Source organism: Pteropus vampyrus, unplaced genomic scaffold (assembly GCF_000151845.1).
Source record: "Pteropus vampyrus isolate Shadow unplaced genomic scaffold, Pvam_2.0 Scaffold42, whole genome shotgun sequence".
In the NCBI taxonomy this organism is placed as follows: Eukaryota; Metazoa; Chordata; class Mammalia; order Chiroptera; family Pteropodidae; genus Pteropus; species Pteropus vampyrus.
In genome coordinates, this window is record NW_011888823.1 from 6,759,508 (window position 1) to 6,770,984 (window position 11,477).

Below are 11,477 nucleotides of genomic sequence, written 5' to 3' on the forward strand. Positions count from 1 at the left end.
GTCGTCTCACAATCTTGTTCCAAACTGAACCATCCCATCTGCTACAGTACTCTCATGAAAAATGGCTATAATAATACACATGCCCCCAAGAGGAGATTGGAAAAGGAGAAAAATGCTTGGGGTGGGGGTTTGGGAGGATGAGCATGCATGATGACAATATTTACTCAGTGTCCAGTTCAAAATCTTACCCATAGCAAGTCCACCAAAAACAGTCCACTACCAACTCATTTGAAATCTGCTTGTCCCTGGTTGCTTTGTTTGGTTTTATGCATTGAATTAATAGATTCAATAAGAAATTCATGCATACACTATTGGGAATAAGTATAAACAAATAAAAAGGGCATGGATCTATTCATTTATTTCTTTAATTTTTATTGAGTTTTGACTGTAATAATAAGCACAACGCTGGATGCAATGGATTCGAAGACATTAAGACTCAGGCCGTGCCTTCCAAGACTTATAGAATATGAGAAAGGGGCGAGGAGATAAACGAGCTAAGATAGTGCAAGTTTCATCCGAGAGAGCCACTCAGCCCAGATTATGAGAGGGAGTGATGGATGAGGACTTGTAAGTCTTTTTGGAAGAATGATTCCTGAGCTACTTAAAAGGATAAATAGAAGTTAACCTGATGAAGTGTGTGTGCGTGGGAGGGGAATATAATTTTGTGGGGTGGGGAGAGAGAGGCATTATCATACAGAGAGGACAAAAAGGAGAAAAAAGATATGTGTATTTGAGAACATCCAGTATTACAAATTTATTTGGGGATAACAGTGGTTACTGTTGAGAAGAGTGCCAGGACAGGAGCTTTCAGAATAAGCAGAGGCCGGATCGTCAAGCTTTTGGTAAGTCATATTATGAGTCTGGACTTTATGCTGAAGGTATTTGGGAATATTTTTAGCCTGGGGTAAAGAGATCAGATATATATTGTTAGAAAAATCTCCAGAGGCAGTAAGGGTAAAATGTCTTTGTAGAATCATAACAATGCTAATAATATTTGTTCTAGAAGGAAAGGTAAAGCTATCTCTATCTATCTATCTATCTATCTATCTATCTATCTATCTATCTATCTATCTATCTACCTATCTATATTTTCCCACAAAAGAGATGAAAGGTAAATCCTAACTTTAATTTTTACCCACAAATGTTAAGTTTTTAGCTTCAACTAGATGTCACTACACATCATATTTTCTATAGTGGACTAAGAAGGCACTAGCCAGGGTAGGCAGACTGTCTTTTTGTTGGCTGAAAAGTACACAAACACTAGAAGTAGCAAAGGCCATGAAGTTGATTCCTCGTGGTGATCACGGAGAATATAGAAGGGATTGCTGGTATAAGAACTGAGTTCAAATCTGTCTAAGCTTTTTTCCTCATCCTAGAAGCTGACCTTGAATGGAAACCGCACTACAATTTACATACACGTTCATCAAGTACTGCTATATGCCAGGAAAGACTTATGACAGGTACTCAATAAATGCGTGGTTCATATTTATTGTGAAAAAGAAAAGAAAAAGAACTCTTGCATTCAGTAATCCAACAAATATTTACTGAGCATTTGCTATGTGTCATGCCATAACAGCCACTGGGACTCCAAGGTAAACAAAAATAGGTCCTCATGGGACTCACAGTGCAGTGTAATAATAGATAGATGATAGTAAAGTTAGAAGAAACACATTTCTTTCCATGTACTAATAAAGGATACTGGAGAATATTTAAATAAGTATGCCCAGGAGAACTGCCCAGTGCAAAGCTTAGCCTTGGATAGAAAGCCCAAGAGACTGAGAAAATGTATACCATTCTCTTTTAGAAAAAAGAATATGTTACTCTTTTTGTAAGGTCAAAGTCCTGTGTCTTCTCTTCTGTCTCAGATGTCCCCAGGTACAGAGTAGTATGTGTGTATTTGTACTTGTGTTTGAATTTCTATCATGATTTTGTTAGCTTCTATTGTAAAACTCCATTTATCTAACTGAGCTCAATACTGTGTGACTCAAAGCTGTATCCAGCCTGAGTCAGGCTGTCAGCTCAGTCCTTAATGTTTGAACTTGGGATAACTTGGGCAGTTTTAAGCATCACCCTTCTGTTTATATTTCTAAAGCAAAAGCTCGTAGTTTATAAGTAATCATAGTGCCACTTAGATTATAGTCTTTAAAGTGTTTGCTAAGTCTGTTTGCATGTAATAATCCTGATGTTTCCCATCAGGAAGCCAAGCTCAGCTCCCATTTCAATTGACCAATGTGGATATATGGGATTCATCATGTAGTATAAGAATCTTGGACTAGGGGAGTAGAGAGGGACAATGGGAAATGTCGCATGGGAAAAAAGGTATCTTCGGTATATTTACCACAATTTTAAGTCAATTGACTATGTAAATCTCAATAAAGAATTTGGCTGGTGATAAGCAAAAGATAATTTGAAAAAACATTGTAGGAGATGCACACACACACACACACACACACACACACACACACACACACACACATGACAACCCCAAATCAAGGATGTCACTTTGTTTGTCTTTGGTTTAAAGCAAACTTCATTATTTAGCTCAAAGAGTATGTTTCCAGCTTGAAGGAAACAAAGCTCCTGAAACAATTTTTGAAATACTGCCTATATGGATTCAATGGAACTTTCCTTTTCTTTACAATCCTATTCTGTCTTTCATTTTTATGCAGAATTTTCATTAGTTGTGAAAGAAATGAAACAGGTTAAGTAGTCCGGGAATTTAATTTCTTGCCAAAGGCCAACTTCAAAACGACTAGGGATTATGTGGAATTTCTTCCTGCTTCATTACCATGATACTAGTTACAAGATACAGATTGAACGAGAGAGAGAGAGAGAGAGAGAGAGAGAGAGAGAGAGAGAGAGAGAGAGAGAGAGAGAGACACGTTTGCATTAGTCCTATCATCTTATGTTTATTAATTGGCCTTAACTGAGAATTACAGAGTTTAAGAGCTCGAGTTGATACCAGAGATAATCTCATGCCACCTTGTTTACTATGAGAAAAGTCAGATCCTGAAAGCAGATGAACTGGAAATTATCTCTCTTAGATGAACATTTCTAATTTATTTGAGTCAGTTTTTCTTTAGGAAGATGTCTCTGGAATACCTTGGATCTTGCAGGATTTCTTTATTGCACAAGTCCAGGGGACACCATTCCACATGGTGAATTGAGCAAATAGTGCCCCTAAGAGCTGTGCAGTGACTGTACCCCCACCTTTGCTCTCTCATTGGTGGTAAAGTATTTCTTTCTCTTCAAGTGGAAGGTGCTTGAATACAGTCCCTAAGACTCCATCCATATTATAACTTCAGTATTTAAATGGTTTCGTCAGAGAATGCAGAGCTGCTAGACAGTGACTTAGAAATACAACGAATACAATCATTTCTTTTGAGCTCTAATTTTTAATTGCAGCATGTGCAATTAAAATGCATAGCGCCCAGGAGAGTGAGGACCTGAGCACTATGCATTGCAGCACGATTGGCAAGAGGATGCAACACAGCTTTCAATACAGGGAGCAGCGTGTTGGCTCTATCGTACCATCTTGGCTGCAGTGTTATCGGTACCTCAGACACTTACCACACATCTCAGAGATACACGGTGTGAATCGGAGGGTCCAATTTGGCCCTACGTATGTCCCCTCTGTGAAACTTTTCTGGGGCCTGGCCCTTGATTCCAGCCACCAATATCTGCAACTGAAGGGAACCAAAGCAGCGCTAGGGTTCTGAAGCTATGACCAAGAAAGAAAAGAGAGAATTGAAAGCGTTCCATCCATTTTATTGGCAATGAGTCAAGGAAAACAGTTTAGAAATATTTTTCAGAGAAGGGGCTTAGGAAGTCATGGTTACTTGGAAGGTTTATGGCTAAACTCTGCCTGCCGTTATCCACAGATAAACCCAACAATTTAATTTATAGAAGCCACATACAAATCATTCAGGGCAAAGTTATAGGCATTCCCTAAAACTTCCTGTTTTTTCACTTGGCTGGCTTAAACCAGAAAAATGTCTGTGACTATTACTAGGCAAATGCCTTAAATCAGAGAATTTCTTGTGGTTTTACTCTTGGGCTGAATTAGCATTTATGAGAATAGAATTAACAAGTGTGTATTTGAGGGACAGATCCTGTCTGTTATTTGTTTTTTCAATTATACTTATTAAATTCTTTCCCCTCCTCCCCTGCCCCCATCCTTAGACCTATAAGGGAGTGTTTCAGTTTAAATTGTTTTAAAGATGAATGTTGATGCAAAGAGAATCCAAAGTAGAAGTTCCACAGAGCAAGTCAGTAGCAGAGCCTGAGGGTAGAGACCCAGGAACACCAGCTCTAAATTGCGCTGTTTAATACTAGCAGCCTCATGTAGACAGCAGACCCACTACAGCTGCAGGCTTATTCCGTTATTCTGATTTTATCTTTAAATAGTGCTAGAGCATCTTCTAGAGCTAAAGTGCTTTAATACATCTTTAATATATATGTACATGTATCTGTGTGTATATAATTACTGTTTGAAAAAATCCCATGAGGTAGATTTGTACATCACTGTGTTTCTGGGTTACAAAAGAAACTGGAGCATGGCAAGGATAAATGGTTTGTCAGGTAATTGTGAGCAGAGCTGTGAATCAGATACATTGATGTAGGCAGAATTTGATTCTGCTCACTTGTAGAGATTGTAGTCTCTCAGGGGTCTTTCTATAAAAGCAGTCATGTTTTTGGAAGTTGGTGTATGTATGAGAAAGTATTTGAGTTGATGCGGGGAGTCATGAAGATGAAGAAGCAGAACTCAGCTTACCAGGGGACTGCCCCCTAATACAAGGTCACTGGCTATGGCATCTGTAACCCCAACCCAGTCTCATGTGTTAATGAGGTTCTCTCTGGCTTTTCCTATCGAGTCTCAGGTGGGAGAAAGTTTTAAATTTGTGTACCACCACGTGAAATGAGCTCTGCCCCTTGCTCTCCACCCCATCCCCATTCCCAGTTAGTTGAAACCACCAAATAAAATTGCCAATGTCAGCTTTTTACGTTCATAAATAGGTAACTTAAAAACAAAATATACAACAGTATACACACAAAAACTTGATAGTTTTATAAAACCCTGCAAAATTACCATGAAGGTAAAAATGAAGAGATATTAGTCTTTCCCCTTATCTCCTAATTTTGATATCAATAGAGTGGAAATGAATTTAAAAGACAGTTCAATACAATAATAAAAATTATATCAAACTGTTGAAAGGTGGGAGTTTGGTCTTTCATGTCAGTGAAAAGTCTTCTCAAGGAGCTTACATGCTATCTGTTTCTTAGGGTAGCTCCAGTGAAGGTGCATTATTATTATTTTTTTCATGCTACATTTATCAAAAAAAAAGAACATTCTTACCTCAGTAATATCCATGTGAGCAAAGCAACAAATCAGGTTTTATTGCCAGCTTTTCTATCTAAAACCTGAAGTAATGATGACGATACTCCTAATATTATTACTACCTTTACTATTACTTCTAGCTCTTTGTTGCTTCCTTACTAGGTACCAGGTTATATATAGGCATCTCATTGTGATCTGAAGTGAATTCTGTCAACTCATAGAGGAATTTGTTGTTAGTCCCCAGTCTGTGTTTCCTACGTCCAAGGCTACCTTTGCATTTTGTGATCTTGAGGTCTACCATCCTACTCTCTGGAATTTCCCAAGGAAGTAGACTTATTTTCTTCCCCTAGTCTTTTTGAGTCTACAGAGAAATAGTGATTATTATGGGCTAGCTTCTTTTGGATTAAAGTTGAGACTATGAATTGCAGAAATATAAAATCGTGTGCCAGTGGAAATACTCTAGCAGTGCAATTGGACGTATTACCATAGTTTTCATTTCTATTCATTTTTAAAAATCCGATAGCTAAGATAACTCTAGGAACCTGGACCCCTGGCATTCAAATCTGTTCTGTTTCAATAAGAAATTAAGATGTTAGTAGCTTCCGCTGATGGCCGTGTTTTGAGGCGGGCTCTCCCTGGACAGTCAGTTACATAAGAAATTGCTTTAGTTGTAGTGTCCTATGGCCATTTGGAGTTGTAAGTCTGCCTTAATGTGAAGCCAACCACTTCTGCAAAGAGCTCACTTAAGAAATGGCTTTTCTTGATGTCTACGCACTGAAAAGTTTACCCTTCTTGAAAAACAGAACACTTTACTCTCAAGAAAGTTGATTTCCTGCAGAATAGACCTAATATTCCAATACAGAGAAAATGCAAAATTGCTTCTTTTATTTTCACATTTTTCCACTCTGCTGAAACGAATTACCTGTTTTTCTATACATTTGGAAGAAGGAATGGCATGTGGAAGGAAAAATAACTTGACCTAAAAGGCATTTGTTACTTCCAAGTAATAATTATTTGGCAGTGTTTCTTCACATTTTCAGCAGAAAAATTTGTCTCGACTAACGCAGTCTACATGCAATCAGAATGTGTTTACACGTGGGAAGTCCTACGGATGTGCTGGTTAGGTGGGAACTGCTAGCTGCTCTGCTTGCTCTCCTCCATTGCTTGCGTTTTTCATGCTTTCTGTGATCCTAACACAATTTGAGATTCGTGGAGGTATCAGTTGGAAGGTCCCTGGGGAGTAACCACTTTCCTTGTTAATTTTATTGAGCTGATGGAAGAGTAGTAAGATCAATGCCAAAATGCAGTAAAGTTCATTTAAGAATAAAAATGGAAATGTTATAGATTTGAGAAATATTAAAATTACCGAGTGGGTAGCAATATTAAATCACTCCTATTGTAGATTGTTATTGTATTTTTCATTTCCATTTACTCATCCTAACCATGATTACCAGTGTCACTAACTAAAACACACACAAAGTTAATACGACAGTTTAAGCAATGGTTTAGAGATCTCGAGGTCTCCTTTTTATATAGCCGCCATGCTGATATTGTGTTAGCGATGAATTTTACTCAGGGGTGTGCATAAATTTTACGTAGATCCACCTCATTAATTTGCTGTGTGATGGAAACAGATGTAACCAGGTACTAGTGACACCAATTTATTTTCAGAACTTGTACATGTTATGGTTAATTTGCTAAACTTGATTGTGATCACTAATCTCTTTCTATATCTTCTTACTATCTGAAAGATCCATCTTCTGATTCCCCAGGTACCTCATCTCTTTACTCCCACAAGTAATTGTGAGTCTGTGAGTCAAGTATGGGTGGCCAGGTCTGCCTATCTTTTCAGGTTTATCAGGGCCAAGAATGTATTTATAATAAAGGGCCATCTGTTATGGCATCGGAGCAGAGACGAATGTTACCTCTCGTGTATTGTAAACAAGTGACTAAATGGGGTCAACGGTTCATATTAGAAAATGAGGAGAGTCTGCCATCAATCACAGCTGGACTTGACCCCCTCTGCTCTGGCATGCACGTTCCCTCCTCATGGAATAATTGCTGATTGTCGTTGTTACCCACTCACCAAAGTGCTATGGAAATGATGCTGTCATGACGTCTACATTTTTAACTAAGGAAAGGTAAGCTGTGAAGGAGAGAAGGTTTGGCTTGAGCCCCACTTGGCACAAATTCATTTTAAAAGTACTTTGAAAAGAAAATGGAGACCTAAGTACAGAGTAATTTTATTTTGTTCTCTGCATGCTAAGTTATTCTCTGCACTACTATAATTCTTATGACTTTGACATGGTTATTATTATTTCGGATTCCACTACTGTGAGACCTGAAGAACCATCAGTTTGGAGGAAGCTTGTGTTTTTAAACTTAGGATGCTATTGAATCTACTGAATTGTATGCTTTTATGAAATGCCAGTTTCTCACCTGCTAGATAGAAGACGAAAGATGAAGCTACTAAATAGCCAAGCTTAAGCACAAATCACTTTAACAGATGCGCATACATAATTTGATAATTTCATCGATTGATGATATAAATTAAAAAATAAAACAGTAACTGACTTCCTCAAACATCATGATGATACTTCTGTAGCATCAATGCAATCATGAAAATGACTCAGCACTTTTCCTATGAACTCAATTTATAGAAAAACTTCATAATTTAGTTATAAAACTGCAATGAAGCAAAACCTAGAACAGCAATGGTTTTGGTACAAGTGGTTTTTGCCTCTCAAGCTTTTCTGAATTATCTCCATGATTTCCACTGCCTAAAGACGTAAAACAAATATGCATTCTTGTGTACTTGTAAGAAGAAATGGCTTATAAAAAATACATTAAATGAGAAAATGGATTTTGGTCATTTCGTTTCTATTGACTTTTTTCAAGTTAAAATTTCAGAAAACCCCGCAAAACCAGGAGCTATTAATAGGAAAGGCAAATAGTAGCAGTGAAGTACTGAAGCTGTCACACTGGCTAAGCGTGCCTGGAGTCAGAGCACCTGAGTTCAAATTCCCAACTCCTTGATTTGTGATTTTGGTCAAGTTGATAAACTTTTATGCAATTTAGTTTCCACATTTTTAACATGGAGAAGATGATAGACTGCCTCGTGATGTAACACATTCACTTCCTCTCTCGGAATTCTAAAGGCTGCCTTTGGGTAATGGTCACGTGACATGCGACAAGCGACTTGGAGCAGGAGTCTGGCTTCTGATTCAATCCCGTTTTTCTCATTAATGTACCTAGCTTGTGATCTTAGGCAAGTTACTGACTATTAACTAATTTCTTCACCTGAATGATGTTGATAATGTATTTTGTGTATATGTACCCGATATATTAGGTCAAGCCCTAAGAAATTACTATTTTTTCCAGGTTTATGAGATACAATTAATTTACAACATCATGTATGTTTAAAGTGCACAATGTATTGACTTGGTACACTTATATATTGCAAAATGATTAGCACTGTAGCGTTAGCTAATATTTCCATCTAATCACATAATTACTATTTCCTTTTTGTGCTGAGAACATTTAAGATCTACCCTCTCAGAAACTTTCAAGACTGTATTACAGCCTTGTTGACTATATCATCATGCTATACATTAGATGCTGAAAACTTATTAATCTCATAACAAAAAGTTTATATCTTTGACCAATATCTCCCCATCTCCACCCTTATCTCCCCAGCCCCTGGTAATCATCATCTGGTGTTTGCTCTCTTTCCAAGTTTGGCTTTTTTAGATTCTACATGTAAATGATATCATACAGTATTTGTACTTCCCTATCTGACATATTTCACTTAGCATAATGCCCTCAAGTTTAGTCTATGTTGTCATAAATGGCAGAATTTCCTTCTTACTCATGGCTAAATAATATTCCATTATATATAATATATATTATTATTCTATTATATGTAATATATTCCATTATATATTACATTTATATTATATAACATAATATATAATGTATGTTATATTATATATTATACATATTACATATTATACATATTATTATTCAATTATATAATAATACTCATATATATATGAACATCTTTATCCATTCATCTGTTGATGGACGCTTAGATTGTTTCTGTATCTTGGCTACTTTTAATAATCCTGCAACGAACACAAGAATGCAGATATCTCTTAGAGATCCATTTTTCATATCTCTTAGAGATCCTTTGGATATATACCCAGAAGAGAAATTTTTGGATCATATGGTAGTTTAATTTTTAGTGTTTTGAGGAACTTCCATACTGTTTTCCATAGTGACTGTATCAATTTACATTCCCAACAACAGTGCACAAGGATTCCCTTTTTTCCACATCTTCACCAACACTTCTCTCTTACCTTTTTGATGACAGCCATTCTAACAGGTACGAGGTGAGATATCTCATTGTGATTTTGATTTAGACATAAGTTAAGATAACCACATATTGGCAATTTTATGTAGTTTGAGCTAAGTAGGATTAAGGGAGAGACACTCTATTATAGTGATCCTAAGCTTGGTTGCAATAAAACAATTAAGAAGACTTGAAATGATTAGAGGATGGTGGAGGTTTAGAGCAGCAGTCCCCAACGTTTTTGGCATCAGGGACCAGTGCTCCACGAGAATCTAATGCCTGATGATCTGAGGTGGAGCTGAGGTGGTGATGCTAGTGCTGGGGAGCAGCTGCAAATACAGATGAAGCTTCGCTGCTTGCTAGCCTGCCACTCACCTCCTGCTGTACAGCCTGGTTCCAAATGGGCCACAGACTGATCCCAGTCCATGGCCCAGGGGGTTAGGACTCCTGGTTTAGAGGTTGAAAGAGTTCTCCAGGTTCTTTCCTTGTGTTTCCTCCCTCTTCTCTGTGCATTAAACTTTTAGGGTGTTTTATATGCTTTGTTGTTATTGTTTCTGTTTTTCAACATCACCAACACAAGTTTCGACAGACTGCTTTATTCTGCAGTGATCTGGTTACCTATGGCAGAGAATTTATTTCTGGGCTCCTGCAGCTAAGAGGGCTATAGAGAAAGTGGTACAAATTAAGAAGATTGCTCTCTGGTGAAAACTTGAAACAATTGCATATTAAGAACAATTGGAAGAACTGTAGATATCACTCCAGAGAAGAGTGAAGTTAAAGGAGTATTACAATTGTCATCAGAAACCTGAAAGACTGTTGTATATAAGAGAGATTAATTTTATTCCACTGGGATTTAAGATGTTGAAATAAGACCAATGGAAAGATATTACTATGAGACCTACCTAACCTCATCTTTTAAAGATTTCTAAAAGTCAGAAGTCCCCAAAGAAGAAAGAGCTACCTCGAGAGGCTGTAAATTCCTTATTAATGGAGAATAACCACTTGGTAGGAATATCATGGAGGGTTTCAAATATTGCATGACTGACTCGTTCTAAGGCCTTTGTGTTTTCTTCTAATGATGGAATTGTATGACTTCATGAATTCTTGGTCCTTCTAGAGTTGTTACAGGATCAACCAACAGAGTAAACAGTCACGTTCTCTGAAAACTGTAAAACATTTTGCTAATGAACTATGAGCTTCAGTTTCTCTATATGTTACTCTTATTCTGATATCCAAGGAATTGCTTTAAAATTAATGTTAAGTTATATACCTTGCAATTTATTGTAAATGATAAAGATGAGCCAGTGTTTATCATAGTGGCTGGGACTTGTATGTCAATAATAATAAATAAATAAGGGTGACTTCTCCTTAAAGTAGAACAGATTTGGAAGACTTCATTTATGCCATGGTGATAACTAACTAGAACGATTTTGGTGCTAACAATTTATTAATTAATGTCAAATATATATTGGTACTTTAAGAAAAGTAAAACTGGTGGTATGATAAACTTAAGCAGAGACAGGATAGGTAGGTGGCCTTAGACAGAATGACCAAGGAACTCTATTAAAAGAGATGTCATTTACCACCTCTTCCCAGATTGGATGGTAAGATAGAGTCAGGCCAGGTACGATTTGAGGGATGAACATCTCAGGCAGAGGCAATAGCAAGTGTAAAGTCTCTGAGGCAAGAAGGAGCTTGGTTCAAGGAACAGAAAAAAAGGCTAAGGTGGAGAAGAGTGATGTGAAATGAGGGGTGAGAGGTAGCAGCAGGCCACATCATGTGGGGTTT

At 37.3% G+C, this 11,477-nt stretch overlaps 1 protein-coding gene across 1 annotated transcript in view; it reads right to left on the bottom strand.

Annotated features, from left to right (window-relative positions):
- Positions 1 to 11,477, bottom strand: part of VWC2L (von Willebrand factor C domain containing protein 2 like) — a 160,533-nt gene that overhangs the window by 33,927 nt on the left and 115,129 nt on the right. The window lies entirely within an intron of this gene.